Here is a 13,769-nt window from a genome sequence, read left to right as displayed (position 1 = left end):
TTGTGTTTCCATACAAATGGTGAAATTTTTTGTTCCAGTTCTGTGAAAAATGCCAGTGGTAGTTTGATAGGGATTACATTGAATCTGTAGATAGCTTTGTGTAGTAGAGTCATTTTCACAGTGTTGATTCTTCCAATCCAAGATCATGGTATAATCTCTCCATATGTTTGTATCACCTTTAATTTCTTTCATCAGTGTCCTATAATTTTCTGCATACAGGTCTTTTGTCTGTTAGGTAGGTTTATTCCTGGGTATGTTATTCTTTCTGTTGCAATGGTAATGGGAGTGTTTTCTTGATTTCACTTTCAGATTTTTCATCATTAGTGTATAGGAATGCCAGAGATTTCTGTGCATTAATTTTGTATCCTGCTACTTTACCAAATTCATTGATTAGCTCTAGTAGTTTTCTGGTAGCATCTTTAGCATTATCTGTGTATAATATCATGTCATCTGCAAACAGTGACAGCTTTACTTCTTTTCCAATTTGGATTCCTTTTATTTCCTTTTATTCTCTGATTGCTGTGGCTAAAACTTCCAAAACTATTTTGAATAAGAGTGGTGAGAGTGGGCAACCTTGTCTCGTTCCTGATCTTAGTGGAAATGGTTTCAGTTTTTCACCATTGAAGACGATGTTGACTGTGGGTTTGTCATATATGGCCTTTATTATGTTGAGGACAGTTCCCTCTATGCCTACTTTCTGCAGGGTTTTTTATCATAAATGGGTGTTGAATTTTGTCGAAAGCTTTCTCTGCATCTATTGAGATGATCATATGGTTTTTCTCCTTCAATTTGTTAATATGGTGTATCACGTTGATTGATTTGCGTATATTGAAGAATCCTTGCATTCCTGGAATAAACCCCACTTGATCATGGTGTATGATCCATTTCATGTGCTGTTGGATTCTGTTTGCTAGTATTTTGTTGAGGATTTTTGCATCTATGTTCATCAGTGATATTGGCCTGTAGTTTTCTTTCTTTGTGACATCCTTGTCTGGTTTTGGTATCAGGGTGATGGTGGCCTCGTTGAATGAGTTTAGGAGTGTTCCTCCCTCTGCTATATTTTATAAGAGTTTGAGAAGGATATGTGTTAGCTCTTCTCTAAATGTTTGATAGAATTCGCCTGTAAATCCATCTGGTCCTGGGGTTTTGTTTGTTGGAAGATTTTTAATCACAGTTTCAATTTCAGTGCTTGTGATTGGTCTGTTCATATTTTCTGTTTCTTCCTGATTCAGTCTTTGCAGGTTGTGCATTTCTAAGAATTTGTCCATTTCTTTCAGGTTGTGCATTTTATTGGCATAGAGTTTCTTGTAGTAATCTCTCATGATCTTTTGTATTTCTGCAGTGTCAGTTGTTACTTCTCCTTTTACGTTTCTAATTCTAGTGATTTGAGTCATCTCCCTTTTTTTTTTTGATGATGCTGGCTAATGGTTTATCAGTTTTGTTTATCTTCTCAAAAAAACAGCTTTTAGTTTCATTGATCCTTGCTATTGTTTCCTTCGTTTCTTTTTCATTTATTTCTCATCTGATCTTTATGATTTCTTCTGCTAATTTTGGGTTTTTTTTGTTCTTCTTTCTCTAATCACTTTAGGTGCAAGGTTAGGTTGTTTATTTGAAATGTTTCCTGTTTCTTAAGGTAGGATTGTATTGCTATAAAATTCCCTCTTAGAACTGCTTTTGCTGCATCCCATAGGTTTTGGATCGTCGTGTCTCCATTGTCATTTGTTTCTAGGTATTTTTTGATTTCTTCAGTGATCACTTGGTTATTAAGTAGTGCATTGTTTAGCCTGCATATGTTTGTATTTTTTACAGCACTTTTCCCGTAGTTGCTTTTGCTGCATCCCATAGGTTTTGGATCGTCGTGTCTCCATTGTCATTTGTTTCTAGGTATTTTTTGATTTCTTCAGTGATCACTTGGTTATTAAGTAGTGCATTGTTTAGCCTGCATATGTTTGTATTTTTTACAGCACTTTTCCCGTAGTTGATATGTAGTCTCATAGTGTTGTGGTCAGAAAAGATACTTGATACAATTTAAATTTCTTAAATTGACGAAGGCTTGATTTGTGACCCACGATATGATCTATCCTGGAGAATGTTCCATGAGCACTTGAGAAAAATGTGTATTCTGTTTTTTTTGGATGGAATGTCCTATAAATATCAATTAAGTCCATCTTGTTTAATGTATCATTTAAAGCTGTGTTTCTTATTTACTTTCATTTTGGATGATATGTCCATTGGTGAAAGTGGGATGTTAAAGACCCCTACTCTGAATGTGTTACTGTCGATTTCCCCTTTTATGGCTCTTAGTATCTGCCTTATGTATTGAGGTGCTCCTGTGTTGGGTGCATAAATATTTACAATTGTTATATCTTCTTCTTGGATCGATCCCTTGATCATTATGTAGTGTCCGTCTTTTCTCTTGTAATAGTCTTTATTTTAAAGTCTATTTTGTCTGATATGAGAATTGCTACTCCAGCTTTCTTTTGATTTCCATTTTCATGGAATATCTTTTTCATCCCCTCACTTTCAGTCCGTATGTGTCTCTAGGTCTGAAGTGGGTCTCTTTTAGACAGCATATATATGGGTTTTGTTTTTGTATCCATTCAGCCAGTCTGTGTCTTTTGGTGGGAGCATTTAATCCATGTACATTTTAGGTAATTATTGATATGTATGTTCCTATTCCCATTTTCTTAATTGTTTTGGGTTTGTTATTGTAGGTCTTTTCCTTCTCTTGTGTTTCTTGCCTAGAGAAGTTCCTTTAGCATTTGTTATAAAGCTGGTTTGTTGGTGCTGAACTCTGTCAGCTTTGGCTTGTCTGTAAAAGTTTTAATTTCTCTGTCAAATCTGAATGAGATCCTTGCTGCATAGAGTAATCTTGGTTGTAGGTTTTTCTCCTTCATCACTTTAAATATGTCCTGCCACTCCCTTCTGGCTTGCAGAGTTTCTGCTGAAAGATCAGCTGTTAACCTTATGGGGATTCCCTTGTGTGTTATTTGTTGTTTTTCCCTTGCTGCTTTTAATATGTTTTCTTTGTATTTAATTTTTGATAGTTCGATTAATATGTGTCTTGGAGTGTTTCTCCTTGGGTTTATCCTGTATGGGAATCTCTGTGCTTCCTGGACTTGATTATCTTTCCTTTCCCATATTAGGGATGTTTTCAACTATAATCTCTTCAAATAGTTTCTCAGTCCCTTTCTTTTTCTCTTCTTCTTCTGGGACTCCTGTAATTCAAATGTTGGTGTGTTTAATGTACCCGAGAGGTCTCTGAAACTGTGCTCAATTTGTTTCATTCTTTTTTCCTTATTCTGCTCTGCAGTAGTTATTTCCACTATATTATCTTCCAGGTCACTTATCTGTTCTTCTGCCTCAGTTATTCTGCTATTGATCCCTTCTAGAGAATTTTAAATTTCATTTATTGTGTTGTTCATCATTGCTTGTTTCCTCTTTAGTTCTTCTAGGCCCTTGTTAAATGTTTCTTGCATTTTCTGTATTCTATTTCCAAGATTTTGGATCATCTTACTATCATTCTGAATTCTTTTTCAGGTAGACTGCCTATTTCCTCTTCGTTTGTTAGGTCTGGTGGGTTTTATCTTGCTTCTTCATCTGCTGTGTGTTTTTCTGTCTTCTCAGTTTGCTTATCTTACTGTGTTTGGGGTCTCCTTTTTGCAGGCTGCAGGTTCATAGTTCCCTTTGTTTTTGGTGTCTGTCCCCAGTGGCTAAGGTTGGTTCAGTGGGTTGTGTAGGCTTCCTGGTGGAGGGGACTAGTGCCTGTGTTCTGGTGGATGGAGCTAGATCTTGTCTTTCTGTTTGGCAGGTCCACGTCTGGTGGTGTGTTTTGGGGTGTCTTTGGCCTTATTAAGATTTTACGTAGCCTCTCTGCTAATGGGTGGGGTTGTGTTCCTGTCTTGCTAGTTGTTTGGCATAGGGTGTCCAGCACTGTAGCTTGCTGGTTGTTGAGTGAAGCTGGGTGTTGGTGTTGAGATGGAGATCTCTGGGAGATTTTCGCCATTTGATATTAGGTGGAGCTGGGAGGTCTCTTCTGGACCAGTGTCCTGAAGTTGGCTCTCCCACCTCAGAGGCACAGCACTGACTCCTGGCTGCAGCATCAAGAGCCTTTCATCCACATGGCTCAGAATAAAAGGGAGAAAAAGTAGAAAATAAGAAAGAAAGAGGATAAAATAAAGTAAGATAAAATGAAGTTATTAAAATAAAAAATTATTATTAAGAAGAAAATTTTTTTAAAGTAAAAAAGAAACAAAAAAAGAACAACAAAAAAAAACATACAGAGAAAACCCTAGGACAAATGGTGAAAGCAAAACTATGCAGACAGACTCTCACACAGAAGAATACACATACACTGTCACAAAATGAGGAAAAGGGGAAAAAATAATGTATCTTGCTCTCAAAGTCCACCTTCTCAATTTGGGATGATTCTTTGTCTATTCAGGTATTCCACACATGCAGCGTACATCAAGTTGATTGTGGAGATTTAATCCGCTGTTCCTGAGGCTGCTGGGAGAGATTTCCCTTTCTCTTCTTTGTTCACACAGCTCCCGGGGTTCAGCTTTGGATTTGGCCCTGTCTCTGCGTGTAGGTCCCCGGAGGGTGTCTGTTCTTCGCTCAGACAGGACGGGGTTAAAGGAGCAGCTGATTAGGGCGCTCTGGCTCACTCAGGCCGGGGGGAGGGAGCGGCACGGAGTGCAGGGCGAGCCTGTGGTGGCAGAGGCCAGTTTGACATTGCACCAGCCTGAGGCATGCCATGTGTTCTCCCGGGAGAGTTGTCCCTGGATCCCGGGACTCTGGCAGTGGCGGGCTGCACAGGCTTCCGGGAGGTGAGGTGTGGAGAGTGACCTGTGCTCGCACACAGGCTTCTTGGTGGCGGCAGCAACAGCCTTAGCATCTCATGCCCGTCGCTGGGGTCTGCGCTGATAGCCGTGGCTCGCGCCCGTCTCTGGAGCTCCTTTAAGCAGTGCTCTTAATCCCCTCTCCTCACGCACCAGGAAAGAAAGAGGGAAGAAAGAGTCTCTTGCCTCTTCGCCCGGGTCCAGACTTTTTCCCGGACTCCCTCCCGGCTAGCCGTGGTGTACTAACCCCTTCAGGCTGTGTTCATGCCGCCAACCCCAGTCCTCTCCCTGGGATCCCACCGAAGCCTGAGCCTCAGCTACCAGCCCCCGCCTGCCCCAGCAGGTGAACAGACAAGCCTCTTGGGCTGGTGAGTGCCGGTCGGCACCGAGCCTCTGTGTGGGAATCTCACCGCTTTGCCCTCTGCACCCCTGTTTCTGTGCTCTCCTCCGCGGCCCTGAAGCTTCCCCCCTCCGCCACCCGCTGTGTCTGCCCACGAAAGGGCTTCCTAGTGTGTGGAAAGCTTTCCTCCTTCACAGCTCCCTCCCACTGGTGTGGGTCCCGTCCCTATTCTACTGTCTCTGTTTATTCTTTTTTCTTTTGCCCTGCCCAGGTACGTGGGGAGTTTCTTGCCTTTTGGGAGGTCTGAGGTCTTCTGCCAGTGTCCAGTGGGTGTTCTGTAGGAGTTGTTCCACGTGTAGATATATTTCTGATGTATCTGTGGGGAGGAAGGTGATCTCCGTGTCGTACTCTTCCGCCGTCTTCCCCCCTCCAGTCTTATACTGTTAATTGTGATGTTATCTGTGAGTTTTCATAGATGCCTTTTTTCAGGCTGAGGAAGTTCACTTCTATTCCTAATTTTTGAGTGTTTTTATCATGTCAAGATACTGGATCTTTTCACATGCTTTTTCTGCATGTATTGAGATGATGATGTGGGTTTTGCTCTTAATTCTTATAATATGGTGTATTACATTGACTTTTTAATGTTGAAGCAACTGTGCAACCCTGGAATAAATACCCCTTATTAATGATTTAGAATCCTTTTTATATGTTGCTGGATTTGCTTTACTAGTATTTTGTTGAGAATTTTTGTGTTAATATTCACATTACTAGTCCGTAGGTTTTTTTTCTAGTATTTTTGTCTGGTTTTGATATAAGGGCAACATAAGTCTCATAGAATGAGTTTGGAAGGTTCCTTTCTCTTCGTTTTTTTTTTTTGTTGTTGTTTTTTTTTTTTTGTGGTACGCGGGCCTCTCACTGTTGTGGCCTCTCCCGTTGCGGAGCATAGGCTCCAGATGTGCAGGCTCAGCAGCCATGGCTCACGGGCCCAGCCGCTCCGTGGCATGTGGGATCTTCCCAGACCGGGGCACGAACCCATGTCCCCTGCATTGGCAGGCGGACTCTCAACCACTGCGCCACCAGGGAAGCCCTCTTTATTTATTTTTTTTGGAAGAGTTTGTGAAGGATTAGTGTTTATTCTTCTCTAAATGTTTGGTGGAATTCTCCAGTGAAGCCATCTGGTCCTGAACCTTTGTGTATTATGGCAATTTTTTAAACTTACTGATATTCAATCTCTTTACTTTTTTAGATCTGATAAGATTTTCTATTTCTTTTTGAGTCAGTTTCAGTAGCATCTGTCTTTCAGGAATTTTTGCATATCCTAGGTTACTTAATTTTTTGTCAAACAATCATGCATAACATTTTCTTATAATCTTTTTAAATTTAGTAAAATATGTCTTCTCCCTTTTTTCATGGTCAGTCTAGCCAAAGGTTTTTCAATTTTGTTGATCTTTTCAAGAAAGCAATCTTCAGTTTCATTGATTTTTCTGTATTATTTTACTATTCTCTATTTCATTTATTTCCTCTCTTATCTTTATTATTTCCTTCTTATTTTTTTAGGTTTACTTTTCTCTTATTACTCTACTTTCCTATGGTGGAAGATGAGATTATTGATTTGAGCCATCAGTGTGCCATAGCTAGCTAACATCAGCTTAGCTGAGTCGCTTGTACACATATGTTCCCAACTCTGCATTCACTGGTGTCACATTCATAGTGAAATCAGTCTACGTTGGGGTATTTACACCACAGAAATTGGCAAATGATATAAATCAAGGGTTTCTTTTTGGAAAGCTGTTTTACAGGCATATCACCAATCATGGATGACTTACTTGAACCTACCTGATTATACTACTGGCTTTATTAGATGGCAGTAGGACTGCCCTTCTAGGTTTCGTTGCAATTTTAGAATTTTTTTCAGTGCTTCATGTCAAAGATATTCATACTTACAATTTGTTTATTCTTAGACACTTCTGGAGTTACTAAGTACTTCAAATCACAGTCAAGTTGTTATCTTCAATTTTAGGGTTAGAATATTTACTTCACTTATTTTGGACCTGTGTTCTGATATTCATTTTCTTTCATTGGTTTCTGCAGTGTTTGTGGTGATGAAATTTTAGCATAATAAACCTTTCGAAAATGGAAGTGAATGTTCAGAGCATCTTTGGATAAGGGCATTGGCTGAGCTATCTATACCTCTATTTTCTCCTACAGTTGCTTATTTTTTTGCAGTTGCAAATACACAACAGCCCTCTTCTGGAAAGCATAAAGCAAATACTTAAGTCTGACACCTGGCTGTGAATTACAATCAGGTGCAAAATCAGCTTCTGTTCATGTGCCTTGCTTCTACTTAAATTGGCTGAAAGGATTTTTTATTTTAAAGTCGCTCTTGAGTCATGACCTTTAATGACAAACCTCAGCCCAACACAGATTGATTATAGCTGCGTTACAAAGTGCCCCTACAGCATTCAAAATGGAAATGCTGACCATGTGTGTGCCTTTACTGGCGCTAGGCTAGCAGGTGTGGAATGATTGTAGTTCAAAAAAGGTTGGTGAAACATCTGAAGCTGAAGGAATTATTGAGAATCTCTTAATTATTTAGAGATTCATGCACAGAGAGTTCACTTTCTATTTGGAACTACTTTCAGAAAACCAGTTAATTTTTCTAGGATGATAATGAAATATAAATTTGCAAATCTATTCAAATCCTGGTTTTGCTGTTTACTAACCATGTGACTTTGGCCAAATTTCTTAAATTCTTTGAACCTCAGTTTCCTTAACTGCATATTGGAAATAGTATTGAATATAATGTATAATATACTGTATAATGGAAGTCTGCCTTGCAAGGTTATTATAAGATTTAATGAAGGCTGTATGTATGTATATTCATATGCATCTAGCATCATATATGTTCCTTTCCCTTTAACTGCTAGTTGTCACTTATCCTTGTCATTTGCCTGGGACATATTTTTAAAAATCACATTTTTTCTCTCTATGGTTGAAACAAATCATTTCTTCTAAGTGATCAGAATAATTCAACTGCTGGAAAAGTTATCTGAGACTTTATTGTGATGATTTCTACAATTACTACTTTTTATATGGAAGTCAAATTGCTTCAGAGACATAGCATTTATTATACACTTACTTCATTAGATATTTTTCTAAATATTTTACATGTATTATCTCCTTCAGTCTTTATGTTCCAAATGATAGGTGCCATTACGATCCCCATTGTAAAGATAAGGAAACAAGTCACTTGCCCAAGTCGTATAGCTATTAAAGAAGTCAGATTAGGCCCAGGATAGAGCTGCTCATGCAAAGTACCATATCAGCAAACCAGAACTTAACTAAGTTTCTTTGCTTGGCTCTTCCAGAAAAGGAAAGCCTAGGTCAACCAATCAGTGCTTGCCTGCTCAGCACAAGTTACCTAACCCAGCTCCAAGACTTCCCTTTGCTTCGTGCAAGGAAAGTGACCTTACTTTAACCAATTAGCAAATGCCCAGGGTAAGTTCCTTGTTCCTGGTCACTTTGGTCTATAAAAATCTCATGCCTTGTACAGCTCCTCAGAGCTCCTTTTTGTCTGCTAGATTGAATGCTGCCTGGTTCATAAATCACTGAATAAAAGCCTACTAGATCAGTAAATTGTCTGTGGAAAATTTTCTTTTAACATAGCTAAAGTACGTGGAAGAGGTGAAATTTTAATCAAGCAGTTTGTCTTCACAGTTTCTAAATACTTGCTACTCAATTTGTGGCACATGGACCATTAGTACTGGCATCATTTGAAGCTTGTTAGAAATGTGTAGTCTCTGGCCCCACCGTAGATCTACTGACTCTGAATATGCATTTTAACAAGATTCTCAGTTCTCATATGTACAGTAAAGTTTCAGAAGTACTTCTTTAAACCACTAATGGATGATAATATGAGCCTAGTCCCTATCTGTCACATGTATTTCTCATACAACCATTGAAATGAACAGGAGAATGTAACACCAGCAATAACACCATGCCTAAGAAAATGAAGAAAGTAAAACTTTCATATGACTAAAACCTAAAATGTGTACGAGAAATAGTGCAAGGGAAACTAAATTGAAAACAGGCACTAAGGTCAGTCTGGCAGCTCCTTCTACTGAGATTGAAAAAGATTTACTAGAATAAACCAAAGGAAAATTTATAGACTATCTGTTGTGTTTTCAATGAAGTTGAAGAAAACATGGATTCTATCTTTAGAAAAAGGAAAAGACCTGGTGAACTGGAAACCACTGTCCCTGTTCTCATATCCCCATGTGTCTATGAGGGAGGGAAATTTAAATGAAAAAGAATATAAACTGAGCTTGCGCCAAGTCTCTTGAATGTAAAGAGAGCTTGGTGTTGTGGCTTTCATAATGTAAATATAGCTCAGGGAATCCTTAGTAAAATAATTCATGGGCTTGTTTTAATTTTGTTTATTGTTTGAAAAGAATGCAAAGTCATGCTCAAGTTAGCAAGGGAAATATTCCTTGTTCATTTGAGATTAAATTGTCATATTAACTCCAAGAAAAAATAAATCTCAACACGGTAAGGTTTATACAATATTAGGAAGGCTAGTGAGGAAATCAGCTGTGGATCTCACTGGTAGAGAGGCGGAACTGAGATGAGACTATGCACTTTCACTCTTTGAGGGACTTAGGGTCTGCACGTGACCCCTCCAAAGGCAATGATGTCTGTGCGGATGAGAGTCTCTGTTAACATTTAGCTGAAGCTCTAGACACTCCAGTTTGCAGAAAAGCAGGAAGTGATTAAGGGGAGGAGAACTCTCTCCTTGTGAAGAAAGATGGAGTTTCCCAAGGGAAGAGCAGCAAGGGACTGTACTTGGGAACTTTAACGAAGGGGCTGCATAGAAAGGAATGATTATTGAGAAAAGAGCAAAGGGAAGTAGATGGAAGTAAAATGTTCATATAGGACATCTTCCAAGTTTGGAAGGCCTTTCCATTATGTGATAGAATGGAATGATCAAGTCTAATAAACTTACAATTTCTGTTCCCAAACTGCTACTATTTTGAGATATATGACCCCTAAGCAAAGAACTTGGTAGAAAATCATTATAGTCTAGTGTGAGTTTGATATGAGGAAGACTGGGGAAGGGTCATAAATACAGGAAAGTACACAAATCCTAAGTGTAGTGCTTTATAAATTTGTATGAAGTAAACACTGCCATATAACCACCAGCCAGGTCAAGTTATAGAACATAACCAGCACTATAGAAGCTTCTTTATTCAGCTCCCTCCACACTGCCATTACCCTTACCAAAGATAACCACTATTCTGTAAGCCTATATTAATTTTGCCAAATTTTGAACTTTAATCTGAATTGAATTATACAGTATATACTCTTTTGTGTCTGTTTCTTTAGCTCAAAGTTACAGTTATAAGGTTCATCCATATTGTTGAATATTGCTGTTTTTCATCCATTTTCATTGCTTTATCTATAGAATTCCACTATATGAATGTACCACAATATATCTATGTAGTATACTGTCTTCCATTTTTGCATTCTGAATAGTACTGTTGTGATCCATCTGGTGCATGTCTTGAGGTGTATATATGTTTGCATTTCTGGACTGGATTGCTGGGTTGAAGAGCAAACACATGGTTAACTTTATTAGCTACTGCCAGTTTGCCTAAGTGGGTGTACCAATTTTCACTCCCACCGTCAGCATATGAGAATTCTGGTTGTTCCACCTCCTCACTAACACTTTCTATTGACAGTTCACTATTGCTGCAAGACAAACCACCACAAAACTTAGTGGCTTAAGACAACAACGATTTATTATTGCTTATACATCTGCAGGTGGTCCCGGGCTCAACTGATATAGGTTAGGTTCTCCTGGGTGGCTCTCTTCTAAACAGTGGTTCTGGCTGGACTGGAGTTGACTCTGTTGTGGTCTCTTCTTTGTGTGTTTATTCAGGGACACAGACCAGAGGGTGGATGAGCAGCAATTACACGGGGGAAGCTCTGCTCATGGAGATGGCAAAAATGCATGTAGGCTAACAGAAACACTCCAGGCCCTGAGGCTTAGGCTTGAAAATGTCACACATTACTTCTGATTTATTCTATTGGCCAAAGCAAGTCATAAGGCCAAACCCAAAGACGAGGGTAGAGACAGATTTAATGGGAGGAATTAAAGTCCCATGGCAAGATTGTGGTTGCAGCAAGTGATGAAGAATTGACGCTATTAATGCAATCTGTCACAGCAGTTTTTTTTTTTTTCCTATTTTTGTCATTCAGGTTGGGGTGTTGTGATAACATACTGTGTTTTTAATTTGTATTTCTCTGATAGCCAATGAAGTTGAGAATTTTTTAAAAATATTTTTATGCATTCATGTATCTTCTTTTATAAGGCTTTTCCACATCGTTTGCCTATTTAAAAATTCAAGTTGTCTGCCTTTTTCTTACTGATATATAGAATTTTTAATAAAAAATATAATCTGGATAGGAGTCCTTCATCTGATATATTTATTGCCAATATCTCCTCCCATTCTATGGCTTATTTTCTCACTGTTTTAATGTCATCTTTGGGTAAATGGAAGTTCTTAAATTTTAATGAAGTTTAATTTATTAACCTTTTGTTTTATGTTTAGTGCATTAATATCCTGTTTAAGAAATCTTTATCTGAAGGAAATGAGGACATTTTTCTGTTATTTTCTAGATGCTTAATTATTTTAATTTCCATATTTAGATCTATGATCCAACTGAAATTGCTTTCATATGTGCAAGGTTCATTTTTTTTCTACATAGATATAATCACTTATTGAAAAGGTTGAGTCATTTATTGAGAAGAAAATAACTTTCTTACTGCATTGCAGTGCCACATTTGTGGAAAATCATGAGACCACATATGTGTGAAACTATGTGACAGGGAGAATTTTAAAATGGCTCTCCAGGATGCCACACACTAATCATGGGAATCTGTGAATATGATGATATAGCCCTCCCATAATTATGTTGTATTATATGCCACAATGGACCAAATAGTGGAAAGATAAGGAGATTATCTGGGTGGGCCTGATTTAATCACAAGCTCTTAAATGCAGAGCACTTTCTCCTACTGGTGACAGAAGGGAAAGCCAGAGATTTGAAATATCAGAAATACTCAACACACCGTTCCTGGTTAAATGATAGAAGGGGCCATGTGAGATGGTATGCAGGCAGCCTGGAGATGGAGGGGACAGCTCTCAGCTGACAGGCATGAAGGAAGTAGGGAATTCACACCTACACTTTAAGGAACTGGATTTTGCCAACAACCGGAATGAGCTTGAAAACAGATTCTTCCCTACACCTTCAGATGAAATCCCAGCTCAGCCAATTTATTAATTTCAGCCTTGTGAGACTGAGCGGAGAACCTACTTGAGCCCATCTGGACTTCTGACCTACAGAGCCATGATATACTAAATGGGTATGTTTTATGCTGCAGAGTTTGAGATGGTTTGTTAGCAATAGAAAACTTTGCTTCTGTATTTTGTTCCATAGTTTATTTTGGTATTTTTACCGTAATAACAATACTATGATGCTTTAATTATTATGGCTTTATAGTAAGCTTTGACTTCTGAGACTGTGTGTCATCCCTCCTTGTTGAAGGTTATCTTGATGCTTCGTGACCTTGAATTTCCACATAAATTTTAGAAAAAAACAGAAAAAAAAACATAGGCATGATTTTACTTGCAATTACAATGAGGAGAATCGGCCTTAAATTTTGAGTCTAGGAACATGATATATGCCCCCATTAAATGAGGTCTTCTTTAATATATCTCAGTAATTTTTTAACAGCTTCACTGAAGTATAATTTATATCCCATAAAATCACCCGTTTTAACTGTACAATTTGATGTTTTATTTCATTTATACATTTGTGCAATTATCATGGCAATCCAGCTTTAGAACATTTCTCTCACTTCAAAAAGTTTCCTAGTGCCTCTTTGCAGCAAATCTCTGCTTCCACCTGCAGACCCAGGCAATCCCTGACATTCTTTCTCTATATGTAGTTTTGCCTTTTCTTAGAGGTCTAATATAGTGGAATCATATAGTATGTAGTCTTTTGTTTCTGGCTTCTTTCATGTAGCATGATGTCTTTTATATTAATCCACATTGTTGCATGAAACAGTAGTTTCTTCCTTTTAATTTAATTGCTGAGTAAGTATTGTGTTGAATGTCATGTTGTGTTTATTCATTCACGTGGTGATTGACACATAGGTTGTTTCCATTTTGAGCTATTATGAGTTACACAGCTATAGATAGTCACATGCAAGTGTCTTTCCATATAGGTTTTCATTTCTGTAGGGTGGATTCCAAGGAGGAGAATTAATGGGTCACATAGTAAGCTTACGTTTAACTTTTTAAGAAGCTGCAAGATTGTTTCTTAAAGTGGCAGTATCATTTTACATTTCCACCAACAGTGTATGAAGATTACAGTTCTCCAAATTCTCACCAACACTCGTTGTCTTTTTATTTTAGGCATTCTAGTGGTTATATAGTGTCATTTCATTGTGATTTTAATTTTCATTTCCCAAATAACTAATGGTAGTGAGCAAGTTTTCATGTACTTATTGGCCATCTTATTAT

The sequence above is a fragment of the Globicephala melas genome, chromosome X (assembly GCF_963455315.2).
Source record: "Globicephala melas chromosome X, mGloMel1.2, whole genome shotgun sequence".
Lineage (NCBI taxonomy): Eukaryota > Metazoa > Chordata > Mammalia > Artiodactyla > Delphinidae > Globicephala > Globicephala melas.
This window is presented reverse-complemented; position numbering follows the sequence as displayed.